At 45.5% G+C, this 18,070-nt stretch overlaps 1 pseudogene; it reads left to right on the top strand.

Annotated features, from left to right (window-relative positions):
• The first annotated feature begins 5,348 nt into the window (after window positions 1-5,348).
• Window positions 5,349-14,117, top strand: LOC124657848 (annotated as a pseudogene).
• The last annotated feature ends 3,953 nt before the right edge of the window (window positions 14,118-18,070 follow it).

Genomic DNA, 18,070 nt, shown 5'->3' with positions numbered 1-18,070 from the left:
TTGTCATTATTCAATCACTAAAACCATGCTACTCCATCTAACACACACATCATCCCACATATGTTATTGCATACAAGTTGGATCCCAACCAATACTTAAGAACGGGGTACATAATATGCATCTATCAATATATCTTACACAAAGTATAGTAAAATCTCATAGCATCATATCATAGAATAAAGATCCACCACATAGGTATTATAAATATGACCATAATCATGTTGGACAACTCATATGGTACTAAGAACTATGAAGAAAATTGGAGAAATATATCAAGCTACTGCTACAAACCCGTAGTCCAGAGGTGGACTACTCCCCCTTGATCATGGTGATGATGAGGAAGACGTTGGAGAAGGTGAAGATCCCTCCGGCGGCGGCTCCGGTGGAGTTTCCCCCTCCAATCTTCGCTGTTGCAGCCTCTGTTTTCGTGGTTATGTGTTTCTGTGGCGCTCTCCTCCCGAGAACCCTTGAGGTCCATACATGTAGTGGGTTTTAGGTCAAAATACGTCAGCGGGCAAAAGAATCAAGCGAATTGGATGATCCACAGCCAAAAGAGGCTGGGTCTAGCGCCCTCCATGCCTAGGCGCGCCATCTGCCCTCTTTTGGGCATCAGGCCTCTCTAGGTGTGCTTGCAGGGCTCAGGTTGTTTCCCCCGATTAAAAAATGACCCTCCAGAAATCCTAGCTCAATTTGACTCCGTATGTGGGTCTCTGAAAGTGAAAAATACACAAAAAAATAAACCAAATAAAGGGGACCATTGATAAACCCCCATAAATCAATGTAAAACATGGTATTATCATCATATATATTGCAAATATGTGAGAATTCAATTCGTGTATGCATTCTACATGCATGAGCGTCCTGTCTCCACCTCCGCACCAGCCTTGAAGCGCTTGATTGCCTTTGCTGCTTCGTCCTTAGCCACTAGCAGCGTGAGACACATAAAATGTCTCTGATCGTCCACCAGAAGTAGGAAGTAGCGCTTCCCGACGGGTGTCACCGGCGTGATGGGGCCACAGAGATCGCCATGGACCAGGTCGAGCAGTCCCGTCGCACACTTCTTGGCTGTTGGGGGAATGACGAGCATCATTGCTTACCTACCAAGCACCCATCGCAGATCTGCTCCACGTGGTCGACCGCTGGCAGCCCACACACCATACCCTGACGCGCCAGCGGGCCCCACAAGTTGTTAATTCGCCGCTGGGGAATTCACACAAAAGGGAAGGACTTATTCTCAACGAAAAAAGTGCTCTCTGAACCGAACGTGAAAGTTGTTTTCCCGATGGAATGAACAAAAATGGAATGAACAAAATACGAACAGTTAACATAATATAGTCATAGATCTTAGGTTGTAACTTGATCATGAGCGAATTTGTTGATGTCCGAACCGTGCTAGATAGTCACCCATCACACGGCTCTCAAACCCAACCTGTGGTGGATCCCGGGGGACAAAGCAAAGTCAAAGCGCTTGATCCTTTGCCCCCGCTGCTGCGGAGCGCATCGAAGTTCAGATGGCCAAAGCGTGTGTGCCACCTCTAGGAGTCGTCGTCGTGCATCGCTGCGAGACACACTGGCTCGACGATGTCCATTGTGACGATGTACAAGCGATTCCGCGCCCTTGGCACCCTGGCGAGGAGGCGTTGTCGAAGATCGTGAAGCTTCAAGAACCCGTCGCGGATGCCAATGTGGCAGCCTCTCTCGTCGAGCCGCCCCAGGCTCACGATGTTGATGCGGAGGCACGAGATGTAGATGTCGGTGAGGGCGCGATGCTCGTCGTTCGAGCAGGCGAAGATGCCCATTCCACGCCCTTGGATGTCCACCACCGAACCGTCGCGAAACTTCACAGTGCCGGTGACGGACGTGTCCAGCTCAGCGAAGACTGACCGGTGGCCAGTCATATGGTTGCTGACCCTCGTGTCCAGGAACCACATGTCGTCGCGGCATGATTCATTGGCGAGGTAGATGCGCTTCTCCACGAGGTCGACGTTGACGTGGTCACCCCTTGTTGTTGCCGTCGGTGTGTTCACCCGTCCTGTCAGCATCAGCGCCTCCGTGACCGTTGCCATCAGGAGCGACGGACCGTCGTCGTCGTTGAGCGTGCAGTCCCGTGCGAGGAGAGCGGCATGCTTCTCCTCATTGGCGTACGCAAGATGTGCTTGCCCGTGTGGCTGGTGGTGTTGCCCATTGCATTCGTGGCTCCTTGCAGTCCCTCAAGTAGTGGCCTACATATTTGTTGCAGTTGAAGCACTTGACGTGCGCCATGTCACGATCACCGTTGCCCTTGCCGTTCTGCGGCTTGCCGCGGTTCTTACCCTTTACGCCCCTGCTAGATGAGCCTTGTCCCTTCTCCTTCTTATTGCCGCACGCGATCCACTCCTCCTCCGTCAGGAGCAGTTGGCTCCCCGAGCCATCCGAGCCTCCAACGGCGCATCGCTGCACCGCCGATCTCAGGCGACTGATCAGCTCCTCGAAGGTCATGTCGTTGAGGTCGAGGAGAGTCTCGATCGAGCATGCGATCTGCGAGTACTAAGAGGGAACTTCACGTAGGAACTTCTGAACGATCTTTACCTCTTCAACAGTGTCACTGAGAGAACGGTGGTTGTTGGCGAGGGTGGTGATGCGCATGCCGAACGCGTCGAGCAACTCGCCGTCCTTGAACGAGATCTGCTCGAATTCCTTGCGCAGCTGCTGCGTTGTTGCCTCGCGTGCGCGGTTCACCCCCATGCGCATCGGCGCGCGGCGCGGTGTGGTCAGCGGCAAGGAGGCGCGGCGCGGTCGGTGGCCGGCAACGGCGAGGCACAGAGCGGCGGGGGTCAGCGGCGCACACGGTCGTCCAGAGAGATTGGCGGGGCGTGGCGGATTTGTGAACCGCTGGCCGAGGGGGAAACTGAAATGCGCATCTGGAAATTTTGGTTTATGCCAATATAACAGTAGCGGGCTTAAAGGGGTGCGCTGCCACTATTTGTTGGTCTACTCAGTCATGAACTAGTGGCAGCGCGTCAGAACATGCACGCGATCGATGAGTTCATATCAGTCACGTGCCGACAGTGTTGCGCGCTGCGGATAAGTTCTGTACCAAGGCGTAGGTGGGGCCCGCTTACTAGTCGCGTGCTGTGACTTGCCGCCCGCTGCCAATAATGTGCTACTAGTCGCGTGTCCATTTTCCGCATGCTTCTACAATGAACAGCCGCGTGCGCTGGCAGGTGCGCGCTGCCATTAGTCGAGCCCTATAGCCTTTTCCCTGCTAGTGTAAGCTTAGTTCAGGCCAGGCTTGGGCTTCAAGGAAACGCGATTTAAGCTTATTTCGGGATGGGCTTGTCAGGATGGGCCATGCTTTCGTATGTTCGGGCCGGATTTGTAAGCCCGAAGGTCAGGTCGGGCTCGGGCCTAGGAATTTAAGGTCGGGCTTTTTAGACCCGGCTCGAAGCCCAGCCCGGCCCAAGGAATGCCCAGGTGTAGGGAATACTACATACACGATCGAGACGCCTCTCCGATCAATGATCATCATCGGGATCGGGATGCCCATAATGACCCCATGTGCATTCACGAATATACACAAGTCGTTGAACCATAAACATTGAGTCTTATTCCCTTTGTTACTTCGATACCGACACTTGTCCGAGACCTGATTGTCGGTATCATCATCCCTAGTTCAATCATCGACTAGGCTATTCAACTCGTTCCCGTGATATTCCATTCTCATGACCTAGTCATACGCTACGCAACTTTATGGATGCAATCTCACTGAGTGGGTCTAGTGTATCTTTCCGACAGATGGATGAACAAATCCTAATCTCAATACATACGCCTCAGCCTACCCCTTCGGAATACGCAAGAATACCTTTATGATCACCCTGTTACGGCGTGACAATTGATACAATCAAACCATCCTCCGATGATAGCGAGTTAGATATGATCTCACGGTCTAAGGATCAGATTACTACGTATTCATATATATCGCAACGATGGCCTCTGTGATATGGCGTGTTTCAATACTTATATTGGGCATGTCCATCATATCATCCACCCACTGATATGATCCCATTGTCAATTGACATAAATGTCCATGATCGGGAAACCTCGAATCATCGGATGACCAATGAGCTAGTTTGCATAAAGGACTCTGGTTTGTTTACATACCACACATGCATCAATATTTCTGATTAATACAGTTATACCAATGGCACAAAACATATTATGAACTAACTGAGATATAATAATAAATACCCTTTATTATTTTCCTCTAGGGCACTATCTCCAACATGGACCCACCATATTCACCTTATCCCTATATCTTCCTCTAATCTTCTCTGTTACTTTCGTTTTCATGCACGCACGCTCAGGATCAGAGGAGATCACCACACCACCGAGCTCTTCTCATCTAGAAGTTTTGCTTGTCGTTGTTCCGTCCATGCCGTGGCACTGCCTATTAGCGCCGCATGATGGAGCCACGACCGCCGAACGTCGTTGTACATGGTCATCGTCTGCCGCCTCCCCCGAACAGGGTTGCGCTAACGCCTTCTTCTGTCCTCGCCGTGGTTAGAGCTGTTGTTGCCACACCTTCCTCCGCCATTTCCCGCGGACGGAGCCATTGTCTTGGCGAACATGCACATGAGCGCGGTCAGCCGGCGCCGGAGATGGGGGCTGCGGTGGTGGACCGAAGTCCTAGCTCCCCAGCGTCTGCCGTCTCTGGGGTAGTGGCGGAGGCCCGAAACCTAACTCTCGTGGCGCCGATTTATGCTGCCAACAAAGGGCGGTAGTGCTACCTTCGATGGACAGGGATGCTTCCATAGGTGGTCAGCGATGCTACCCGTCGCTTGGTGGCGGTGCTACTGTTGGTGCCTGGACTTGCTGCCATGGGTGCACATCGGTGCTACTATCGATGAGTGGCTATGCTGTCGTAGGTGGACATGTGTGATGCAAGGAGCGGACGGCGGTGCTACCGCGGTGTTCTGAAAAAGGTCTTCTTGAGTGGATTTGCAACATAGGAATACCTTTTTTTCTACAACTTTTCTACGATTTTGTTACCATTGCACAATATGTTTGCTAAGGGTCTTCGGCGAGGCTGTTGTCGATGTTTTGCTACAATAGCGTAATTCTTTTGCTACGAGGTCTCCGACGAGTTTCCGGCAAGGTTCTGGCGAAGTCCCAGTGAGGTCTCCGACGAGCTTAGTCTTTTTCTTTCTTTTCGTTGACGAACTTTTTTTTTTTTGCTACATCAAAATAATAGAGAGAATTTTTTTTACTACGGAGAAAAAAGAGAAGTGTCAACGGGAAGACCCGGAGCTGGAAGCACTGTCTATTAAAAAATTATAATTCACCGCAGCCCGAGAGCATGGAGTCAGCACTCCACGGTTACCCGTCAAAACTCAAAACTCACAACAGAGCCGCAAATCGGCAGGTCGATGGCGTCAGCACAACAATCTATACAGTACTAGCTATAAATTTCGGAGGGTAGTAGATAGAGAGATCTTGCAACCTCCCAACTCCAAGCAACCTGAGAGAGACCTGCAAGGAAGCTATATCAACAAGGCAGGCGGGGCGAGATCTCGGCAACCAGCGGAGCGATGGCGGCGAAGGGGAGAACTGAGATGGAGGTGGGCGCCGATGGAGTCGCCGTCATCACCATCTGCAACCCGCCCGTCAACTCCCTCTCTATCGATGGTACCAGCATCCCCGCCTTTGATCCCAATTTGTTTTGCTTCTGTTTGTGTTGAATTTTCGTGGGGAGTTCGATGCAAGTGCGGGGTTTGAGACGAGGAGAGTTGTGCGCGAGTGTTCTTCCTGCGATTGCTGCTAAGATAGGCTTAATTTTGCTTCCGTGAGGTGTCTGATTCAAGATTGGGGGTCTCTGGAGGCACCGACTGGTGCGGAGCTGTGCAATCATTCCCGGTTTAACTGCTTCTTCGTAGAATTTTGGCCGGGATGGTAACATTAGAATTACTCTCGATTTTAACACTTTGTTTGTAGTACAATTTTGGTCCATCGTTGCAACAATATGGGGTTTGTGCGGTAGATTTTGACGCTGCAAAATATCTTCCTTAGAAATCAGAATGATCTGTCCTTTGCGTGTGCGTTGCTGTTGGCGTGATCTAACTGCATCCAGCGAAAACGGTTGTTGCCACCTGTTACAGGAACGACTAAAGGAGTACAGTACAGCATTGAAACTCAATTATTTTGCCAAAATTTCAGTTACTTTAACTACCTAAGAAAGAGTTTGATCTACCATAAAGTAAGGTAACCACTCCAGATTGCTACATCGATCAACTCAACTGTTTCAACTCAACTGTTGAGCGTTTGCTGGGACATAGAAGTATTGCCTCCCCTTTTCCCTAGCGCCTACATTCAATGCTAATTTTGATTTGAGGAAAGGATGAACTGAGAGAAGCGTGAATCAGTTTCTGTAGCACGGTGACAGCATGAATAATATGGCGCTTGATTTATATTGTAGCAATTAAACTTGAAGGCTAGTCTGAAGCAATATCACTAGATATATATAGTTCCCGACGAAGAATTGTTGCTTGGTGGAGGTACCGGGTGATCTTTTCTTGAAGTGGGCTGGATGCCAACTATTCTGAAATAACACGAGATCAATATAAAACATAGAGTTGTAGCAAAATTATTTGACATTCTACAAATTGTAAGTAGTCCATCTGAATCTGCACCGGCCACATGTTTATGCACCCAAACAGTTGGCCAACATTAACGAAGTTGTTGTCCTCCTAAAGTAAGCATGCGCAAAATAATGAGATGAAACATAACTCGAAACTATTAACAATATGCTTCTAAAGATGATGTTATTGACAAATCTTTCGCCTGTAGTTGTTTTCACCATGGCTTTTTTTTCAGTACTGGTAAGCTTAAAGGAAAGCTATGAAGAAGCTCTTCAGAGGAAGGATGTCAAAGCTATTGTTGTTACAGGTACTTGTCAGTTCATTTTATAGGCAATGTACTTGACACCGTTGGAGGCAACTGGCCCTACCCACCTTCTCTCTGTCTGGACAAGCTGTTCCAATCTTATGCATTTGAAGAGAAAACTACTATTTGTTCCAGTGAGAAAAATGTTTCTTATCTCAAGCCTTTTGACAGGAAAAGGAGGAAAATTTTCTGGAGGATTTGATATTAGTTCCTTTGGTAATCTTCACAGTGGACAAAGTATGTTATGCTGATCTATCGTGCTATGTTGTTTGATGACTGTTTTATCTATTCCACAAATCTCATCATTATTTATATGTTTCTAACAGTTGAGCAGCCAAAGGTTGGCTACATATCAATAGATATTATTACTGAAACTCTGGAAGGTATATATGATTTATCCACCTCCTCTCTTGATTCATTAATGCTATTCTGCTAAATAATTGTTGTTGAGTATTCCATTACTTATCGTGTTAAACAGGAGCAACAAAGCCATCGGTGGCTGCAATTGATGGTCTTGCTCTTGGTGGAGGATTGGAAGTTGCCATGGTAGTTTTCTTCTTAACCTCGCCCAAATCATTTCAATTAAGAGGTGTTAGCTTATATATGAAAATTGTTGAATGTTGTATTAGGCATGCCATGCACGTATTTCGACTCCCACTCGCTCAATTAGGTCTTCCGTAACTTCAACTTGGAATAATTCCAGGATTTGGAGGTAAAGTTTTTTATGTTCCATCTACCACTTATGTGGTACTAGAGATAATTCATTGTTGTGATCCTTTTATATATAAAGTGAAGTTAAGGATGGCAATGGACAGGGTAGAGCAATACCTTACCCATACCCATATAGTCAATGGGTACAAACTTTTACCCATAACCGTACCCATGGGTATAAAACTTTACCCATACCCATACCCGGCGGGTACCCGTACCCATTGGGTACCCAGTGGGTAGATCAAATTGTACACAAGTCACTCACAATTTTACATTTATTGATAATTTTTTATTATTAAAAATGAATTATCTCAATTCAATAACAGGTAGTTGAGTACATAACTATTATCAAAGTATAAAAATCACATTCTCATATTCTAACTCATAAGTCAACAAAAGTAGACGTGTCACGTAAGAAATTGACAATAAATGGGCAGGGTATGGGTATACCCGCGGGTACTAGGCTATACCCGTGCCCTACCCATGATTTAACGGGTAGGGTATGGCCGTATGGGTACTACCCATGGTCATAAAAGTGTACCCATACCCTGCCCATACGGGTACGGTACCCGTGGGTAAAATTGTTCCCGCCGAGTGAAGTGGCCCTTAAACCATGCACTTTCATGTTAGTCTTGTAGCACTGAAACTACTTAATGCCATGTTTGTGTGTGTGTTTTTTAACAACCAGAAATATATTATATGTTAACCAACTTTCATGTTAGTCCTGACACACCGGAACGAACTGCGTCATGCAACACACCTCAAGACCCTTCCTTTTACAAAATTTAGCAATGGTGTGAGCACCCCCATTAGCAATTTAGCATCTTGGCGGGAATATGGAATACCCAATACTAGTCGGTTAGCCTAAACCGAGTCAGTCGGTTGGGTAGCCCCACGGCCAGTCGAGCCGCCACACAGGTGCGGGCAGCTCCGTACCGGGCCACGTGTTTAAGAAGGGGCTGCTACTGAGGAACTCCAAGGCAGGCGTCATCCCAGGACATGGGCAGGTTGCCAAAGTCAACCTTCCCTGCCTTGGCTTGCCCACGCCTGGGTAGGTGGCCAGGACAGGCTGACAAGGCTTGGGCTTGGCCACGGCCGGTAAGAGGCGCGCTGCCCTCAAGCCCAGTACGGCGCGGGCCTTGTCCCGCACAATCAGAGGAATGACGCCACACACGGCAGGAGCGACGACCCGCACGCCTCCGCGCCATGATGACGCCTCCAAGAGTGCCAAGATGCTCCATCATGACACTCGCAAAAGTGTCACCCTGCTACTTCTGGAGACCTTATAGTAGTACTGGAAACTGTAGCTCTGTTGTGCCATGACGACTATGAGGCCGGCGGAGAGCCTCCCATATAGACAGGCCCTCCCTACTCTGAGAGGGTAAGACATTCTCATTCCATTCCACCTTAGACAGGGCAAGCTGGAGAGCTCCGACTGAGTTCTTTCTTGCTCTTGAGCATATCTTACGCAAATCAAACATACCACATGAGCAGGGTTGTTACTGGCGATAATCCGGGGCTCGAACCTGCTCACCTCCTTGCATTGTGAGCTAACCCATCGGATCTTGGCCTCGTACCTACCTACAAATTATTGCCAGAATCAAAACCCTGACACATCCCGCTTAAATTTCACCAAGTTTACAATTTGAAGAAATCACATAAGTCCAAGAGCCTCCTTTAAATTAGAGAAAGGTGGCCTATCCATTGTTGGAACAGCGAGATGATGCATGTAGAGGCAATCAGTTTCTAGGATTATCAGAAGGCGCACATCAAGTGCCAACCGAAGACCCTTCCAACAGGCATGGGATCAACTACCAACACACCCAAGCATGCCGTCATAAACTCCCAGGCTGGCATGAACACTTCGCTACTTGTGTCGCGAACAAAACGCCAGCACATTGGAGAATTCAGTGACGTGTCAAATCATGTATCAACATTTACCTTGCCCGGCCCAATGGCGTGGATTCCATCTCCTTGGCCAATGGTCCCAAAGCTTTATGATTAGTGATCCCCTCCCCACGGGTATAGCAAACAATGGAGCCTTTCATTTGGCGGCAGTAGAATAGCTGTCATGCCTTGACAAACTGAAGAAAGGAACATAGCTCGCAAGAGAAAAGGACCAATGCTGCAATTGAAGCCTTCCCATTACCAAAAATTACGTCATAAGTTGCCGAGCTCCCCAGAAAAATGAATGGTAACTTTACAGCCAGTACATGTGTTTTCATGCATCAGTAAATTGAGGAATCAACCCGGACCAGAATTTTTTAAAAATCTCCCCTGGAAGCTCCGAAGCTGAGCAGAGTGTGCGCCCGAGTACGGGAGACTTTCCAGTTTCCACAGTTGATCAAAGCATGGAAACCATCCTCCCCTTCAGTACCCACTGATACTACAAGTTGTTACCACGAGACTGTATGTGGCCACTTTCCAAGCAACCACTTCAATCTTCTGAGGAACATTAGTTATCAAGCTTGTATTACAAAATTTTCTCTCCATTGGCAGCCCACTGTTTCTGCCCAGGATCATGAGGTCATCACTTGACACAGTAAAACAATCAAACTTCTCATAATACCAAGTCGCAAATTGTCCTCCATAAAATGGAAGATGGGTACTGAGCACCGCATCCGCATCATGAATGTTTTGTTTTTATCACTGTTGATTTTAGAAGGATATATACTCTACTATTGTTTTGTACTCTTCTGTCATATGCTTTATGTTCAATATGAAGTTGGTGTTTGTATATTCCATGTGATTGATCCCTATGCATAATTTCTAGGAACACAGCGACTCCCACGTCTTGTTGGACTGACAAAGTCACTTGAGATGATGTTGGTAAGTACTGCGCTGGAGCCTATGGTTTTCTATCTGTGACTTTCCTGATTTCGTTCAACTACTTCAGTTAATAAAATAACCCATTTGCATCAGCTTTCCAAGCCGATTAAGGGTGAAGAGGCACACCAACTGGGTCTTGTTGATTCCTTAGTTTCTCCTAATGATTTGGTGAATGCTGCTCGTCGTTGGGCTTTGGATATCTTCGAACTGAAAAGGCCATGGATCAAAAGCCTTTACAAGACTGACAAACTAGAACCCCTTGGTGAGGCTAGGGAGATTCTCAACTTTGCAAGGGCTCAAGCTCGAAAGCAGGCTGCAAACCTTGAGCACCCACTTGTTTGTATTGATGTCATTGAAGAAGGTATAGTTTCAGGACCTCGAGCTGGGCTCTGGAAGGTACTTGATGCTACTTATGTTCTTACTTCTACTTTTACTCGCTTTCCTGTCGTAATCAGATTTACAGAATTTTGGATTCACTTCCTTAACGTAAATGCAGGAAGCAAATGCATTCCAGTCCCTTCTTTTCTCAGATACATGTAAAAGCTTACTTCATGTATTCTTCTCTCAGCGTGCAACATCAAAGGTATGTGAGACATCTTTCTTAATTGTTACTCCCTCCGCCCATGAATACAAGGCCACACTGTTTTTCGTGTCAAACTTTGACCAATGATTTAGTCAACCAAATATAAGTTATATGTCACCCAAAAATATAACATTGGAAAGTTCATTGAAATGTGCATCCGATGATATAGTTCATTGAAATATTTGGTTCACGCAATTATTAGTCAAAGTTCACCTGAAAAAAGAAAGTGGCCTTGTATTCTAGGATGGAGGGAGTACTATGGAATCACGCCATGTCTTAATCCTCTAAAAATATGCGACAGGTTCCTGGTGCTACAGACTTGGGGTTGATGCCTAGGAAAATAACGAAAGTTGCCATTCTAGGTGGTGGACTTATGGGTTCTGGAATTGCTACTGCGATGATACTAAGTAACTATCCTGTGCTACTCAAAGAAGTAAACGAGAAATTTCTGAATGCTGGAATTGACAGGATTAAAGGTAGAAACAAGATTTAGCCTTATCATAACCTTGACTTTCATGTGAATCTCTTACACTGCATCTGTGCAGTAAAATAGAAAGTGATCTCACTAGTTCGATTCACCAGCCAATTTGCAGAGTCGAGTGAGGAAAGGAAAAATGACAGAGGAGAGATATGAGAAGGCTCTATCTCTTGTCACTGGTACCCTTGGTTATGAAAAGTTCAAAGAAGTGGATTTAGTTATCGAGGCAAGCCATAACTCTTTCTAATGCACCAGAATTACAAAAAAAAATTGTCAGCCCATTTATGCTTAATTCAGTCATTTCTCACAATTTTCAGGCTGTTATTGAGAATGTGAAATTGAAGCAGCAAATATTTGCCGACTTGGAGAAGTACTGTCCTTCCCATTGCGTCCTTGCTACCAACACATCTACCATTGATCTTAATCTAATTGGAGAGAAAACAAAATCCCAAGACCGTATAGTTGGTGCACACTTCTTTAGGTAACAGTGTATTTTGATACGCAACAACTCTGGATGTACACCCATTAACTGATTGCACTATGCAGCCCTGCGCATGTAATGCCACTTCTGGAAATAGTCCGTACCCAGCACACCTCAGCACAGGTTGTTGTTGACTTGCTGGATGTCGGGAAGAGAATCAAGAAGACGCCAATAGTGGTTGGAAATTGTACTGGTTTCGCCGTCAACAGGATGTTCTTTCCTTATACCCAATCAGCACTCCTGTTTGTCGATTATGGTATGGATGTTTACAAGATCGACCGTGCGTGTACCAAATTTGGAATGCCCATGGGTCCATTCAGGTCAGAAGTCAGATATATAATTATGTTTTGTTTTTCTGAGAATATATATGCTCCTACATCATTCTCAACATTTCATATGATGGTCTTTGAGTTATGTCAGGTGGACTCACTCTAGCTGCCAATTATTGTATGTTTATGCAGACTTGCAGATCTTGTTGGTTTTGGTGTTGCCGTGGCGACTGGTATGCAGTACCTTGAAAATTTCCCGGAGAGAGTATACAAGTCGATGCTAATTCCTCTTATGATGGAGGACAAAAGGGCAGGTAAAATTAACCAAACTGCACTAGTATATCATGCCTATTTGTTCTTTTGTGGTTAATGCTTGTACTGATTTCCGAAATGTGTTACCACACATTCAATCATCATCCATACAGGTGAAGCCACTCGGAAGGGGTTTTACAAGTACGAGGATAAGAGGAAGGCAACTCCTGATCCTGAAATTATGACATATATTCAGAAATCTAGGAGCATGGCAGGAGTCACACCAGACCCCGAGGTTTGGTTCTTCCTTTTATTTTTGGATAATCTCTGTTCTGTTTTCCTAGAAAATTCTGCAGCTTTTCCATGAAAGCATGTGCATTAATACAATGACTGTAGAGGTTCATGCTTGGTACATTTGTTTTTCTAGTCTGCTCTTGTGATTCTAGCAGTTGAGAAGGGTATACTAGAAATCTCAAAGTAGTACTTTTACATTTTTATAACTATGTTGCTGTTTATGTTTGAACCATGGGTGCCAATTATGGAAGCAAAAGAAAAGTTCGAAATGAATTTGTAGTATCTCCAGGACTAGATGAACTCATAGTAGTTCTGTTGTACATTGCATAGATGGTTATAGTGGTAAAAATATCCAGACAAAATTGACAAGATCCTTGTAGTGGTTAATGTTATATTTCTTGCAAAATAAATAAGTTGGCCTCTAGTGCTAAAACCTTTTGTACAAATATGTCAGCTGATGAAGCTAACTGACAAGGACATAGTTGAGATGGTGTTCTTCCCAGTCATAAACGAAGCCTGCCGTGTCCTTGATGAGGGCATTGCAGTCAAGGCTTCTGACCTTGACATTGCCTCAATCTTCGGCATGGGATTCCCACCTTACAGGTCCGTTTTAAGATACTTGGTTGAATTTGCCTCTCATTGTACAGGTCTGTTTTAGGAGATTTACTAACAACTAGTTGTCTGTCGATTGCTGCAACCAACCAGGGGAGGTGTCATGTTGTGGGGCGATTCCATCGGTGCAAAGTACATCCATGACAAGTTACAGGAGTGGGCGAAGCGGTACGGCAGCTCCTTCGAGCCTTGCTCCTACCTTGCCGAAAGAGCGGCAAAGGGGATTCCGCTGGTGAGGATGCCAATTTTGTTTCGTTGAAACATTATTGCCCGTTTCTTCTTTTATAGTATATGTTTTGAAAGTACTAGTTTCTATTTATTTTAGCCAGAACGCAAACACTAGACTGATTTTAGATAACTGATTCTTATTCTGATACCGTGTAATATTAGTACAATTACCCATCTAGTATCTAACCGGTGCTAAATTTCTATTTGCAGAGTGCACCATCAAATCAAGTCAAGGCTCGGCTATAAATGGTACACCTGGTATTTCTGTCACTAAAGGAATTATGTTACTGGAGTAATAATGCTCAATCGAAGGCGGTGTTTAGTAAAGCTGAATAATAACACACGAGCTGTATTATCTGCACATGAAATCGTAATCACGACATGGACCCTTGGAGAAGTTTTTATATTATCTGTACAATAATTCCCGAAGTTCAGAAGAAATGGTACAAATTCAGTGTTCCATTGTAACAATGTGAAGAAGTTTTTTTTTTTTTTTTTGGCGCCGGTGAAGAAGAGTATATGCTACCTGAAAACTGCAACAAGAAGGCGCCGGTGAAGAAGAGTATATGCTACCTGAAAACTGCAACAAGAAAAATACACAAAACGGTGTAAATATTTGTAGATTATTAGGGATTTTCTCCCTGGTCCCATTTCAAAAACTGAAACCATAGTTCATTGCATGAAAGTAAAGCTAAAATTAATTTCAGAATAGCGGAAACTATAGAAGTTTTGGAGCAACGACAAACAGCTGCCGCAGCCAGGGAGAAAAAAAATCTTACTCCTCATTTAATAAAATGGAGATAGGTATGTTTATCAAATAAAAAACTAATAATTAGTAAAAGGGAGTCATCTAAATGTCTAGCTGACTTTACATACGGTTACATGTTACTAACTCAGTTCCAACGAATCATACTTATATTTTTTCTGAAAAGTCAACCTATGTAAAGTTTGATTAAGTTTTTAAAACAAATTATTAATATGTACAATATAAAATCAATATCGTTATAATATAGAAGTTGTTCATAGCTTTTTCTAAAAAAACTAATCAAAGTTTACTTAGCTTGATTTAAAAAAAATATGCTAGGGCTTATTCGTTGTCCTAGTACTATGGCTGGTCTCAACTCTCAAGACATATTTACCACTCTTCTTTTTGAAACGGGATCATTATCACTTTTTTTTTTTGGGAAAACCACTTCACTAACTCATAACATTATTACAATCAGCAACTAGGCTTTGACTAAGAAACTCGGGATAGACATCTAACCAATCTGTATCAACAGCATTCTCACACGCATAGCGTGCACACTCATGAGCTACTTTATTTGCCAATCTACCAACAAAACTAAAATCGAAAAACTGAAAGGAAGAGCTAATCTCATCAATCTCACTGAACAGGAGCAAGTAAAGAACGCTGGTTCTTCCTCTCCTTCCACAAACTCACCAGCTCTGCACAATCCGACTCACACCAAACTCGCACATAACCCTGTGTTTGTGCAACAGCATCTCTAAAGGCCAAAGCCTCAACAGAGAGGGGGTCCGAAATGCCATGATAAAGATGACATCATGCAGCTCTGAAACCCCTTTCATCCCTCGCCACACCTCCACCTCCTGCAATACCCTGTTATTCTCTGATTGCACCATCACAGTTCAGCTTAAGCATATTAGGTCCTGGGCCCTGCCAGGTACAAGGTGGTCGGGTGTGACCCATCTTAGGAATCCTCACCTCTAGAAGTCCCATAGTTTCAGCTATAGTCTCCATTGTTTTGCTAGGATCATATCCTTTGTCATCATGAGTCCAACGATTCCTGGAGTCCCAGATCGCAGACATAATCGAGATCACTCTCTCCCGCTCCCCCTGACTAAACATAGTATCACACAAAATATCCATCGCCCATGTGTCAGGGTGCAGATTCGGTAACTTCAAATGCAAAATATCCCGGGCTGCATTCCAAAACTATTTCGCATGCCATCATTGCATGGTAAAGAGTCTCTGATGCTGAATTACAGACCGAGCAAGTACTATGAACTCTGACATGTCGCCTAGCGAGGGTTGCATAATCGGGCAAAATGCCTTTCAAAACCCGCCACCAAAAAACTTGTACTCTCGGTAAAACATTCAGCTTCCAAAGCCTTTTCCATTTATCAACATTCTGCAGATTCGAATGTCCAACTCCACCATTGATAGCTGCCTCCCTACTCTCTTTAGCTGAAAGAAGAGCACGGTATGCAGACCTTACCGAATAAACACCGGATTTCTCATAATGCCAAGCAAGCCAATCATCTCCTGCATTTCTGCAAGAGTGATCTGCAGAATAGCATGGGCATCTGGAGCAAGAAAAATCTCATGGATCTTCTCCGACCTCCATTGATGTTGAACAGGGTCAATAAGCTCATCCACTGTCACAACATCAGTATTAATTAACCTGCCCATTGGTCGGTTGGCATTCATACCAGGGATCCATCGATCCTGCCATACAGACACAGTAGAACCGTCACCAACACGTTTTAACAGCCCCAACTCTAGTGCTTGCCGACCCGCAAGAATCGCTCTCCAGGTTTTTGATGCCGTCCGAGCTGGGGTAATTGACATAAAGTCACTACTCGAATAGTATCTGCTTCTTAGAACTCGAGCACATAAAGACTGAGGTTGAGTGAGCAGTCTCCAACCTTGCTTTCCAAGTAAATCCAAGTTAAATAATTCAAAATCTCGGAAACCCATCCCACCACAACACTTCGGTCTCGCGAGTTTGTCCCATGACAGCCAGTGCATAGCTTTCTTATCAATGGATCCACTCCACCAAAAGCGGGCGATGAGGGAAATAATTTTCTGGCAGGTACCCTTTGATAGCTGAAAACAACTCATGCTAAAGGTCGGAATTGCCTGGAGCACTACCTTAATCATCACATCTTTCCCTGCATAAGACATTAGTTTATCCCATCCCGTAATCTTACTCCTTATTCGGTCAGAGATATACTCAAAGTCTTCATTCGTGAGGTTGCCAACAGCTATTGTTAAACCCAAATATTTCTCACTGAAAGCCTCCACCATAATATCCAGCTCCCGCTTCACCAAATCTCGATTTTCCTCCAAAATACCAGAGCTGAAGAAGATAGAACTTTTCTCTCTATTTACCATCTGACCTGAAGCCTTACTATACATTTGTAGAATAGTGTTTAGACGTGCTGCACCTTGAGTAGATGCGTCAATGAAAATGAGAGAGTCATCGGCAAAAAGGAGATGTGTGGGGATCATTATCACTGGAACCCTAGCTTTTCACTTATTTGTAGGCTGTTTGTTGGACATAACAGGTCAAATCACGAAATGGATCGAACAATTTCTACGAGTTTCTTTTTTTTAAGAACATGCAAGCTGCATGTATCGACCACTCCACAGACGTCCCTTCAAGCACACACTATATGCCCAATGACTTGCAACACACATTCAAACAACCACACGACAAGAGCCTGCCTTACCCAACATAGAGCAACAAAGCTGCGTCGCCACTAAAACCGGCAGCCTCACTACCATGATCCTAAACCAAGATGATATAGATCAACGTATCATCTATCTCATAGTCCCAAGAAGAAGTCGGTTACTGACCGGCAAAATCCGACCAACTTAAAGAAGGCGTCGTCTAGGAAACTCCGGCAAGGAGTACATTGCGCCCTTGAGACTCATGCTCCAAGCAGTAGACACCAGTAACTGCCCTCTGAGACTCCACGCGACAACATGGTGTTGCCGCCGCTTGATTCGGAACACTGGATCTAAAGTTTTCGCCGACTCTCATGGCGGGCAGCGTGATTGCGGCCATGATGACACCCCCAAGGAGAAAACGGCGCCATTAGGTGGCACCATTGTCAGCAAAATAGCAGATCTTTCACCCCGGCCCAAATGCCAGCCCCAAGGTCCATCGAAGAGGGCAACACCTACCACACCGAGAGGCCAACCATACCTCGTCATCGGTTAACAGGAGGGTATTGACCACCATCCCACCTCGTCCACCACCGATGACCTAGATGGCGCAGATCCAAGCTGCCGCCACTAGCTCCACTGGACGGATCAAGAAGATCCGCCACCACAATAGACAGATCTTGGCCGAGAAGCCTCGATCTGGCGCCATCCACACATCATGTTTCACTACAAGAAAAGTTGCCATGGCCGACGAAGTTGAAGTCGCGCCGTGGTTGCTGGTGTACCATGGCCGACGATTTTTGGTCCCTCCGTGGTGCATGTCAAAACTTTTTTTTCTCGTTTTTGAGGCCACCTAGCCCGACGAAAGCGGCCAAAATGTCGCGTATGGTGGCCCGGGACGTGGTGCATCTCTAAATCTCGGGTTCGCCGGCCGAGTCAACGCAAATCCGCACCGCCGAGGGATGTAGGGCCTAGATGGCAGCCTCTCTGGCATTGTTTTTTT

Source organism: Lolium rigidum, chromosome 5 (genome assembly GCF_022539505.1).
Source record: "Lolium rigidum isolate FL_2022 chromosome 5, APGP_CSIRO_Lrig_0.1, whole genome shotgun sequence".
In the NCBI taxonomy this organism is placed as follows: Eukaryota; Viridiplantae; Streptophyta; class Magnoliopsida; order Poales; family Poaceae; genus Lolium; species Lolium rigidum.
Note: the sequence above shows the minus strand (reverse complement) of the source record. Positions and strands in the feature narration are given on the sequence as shown.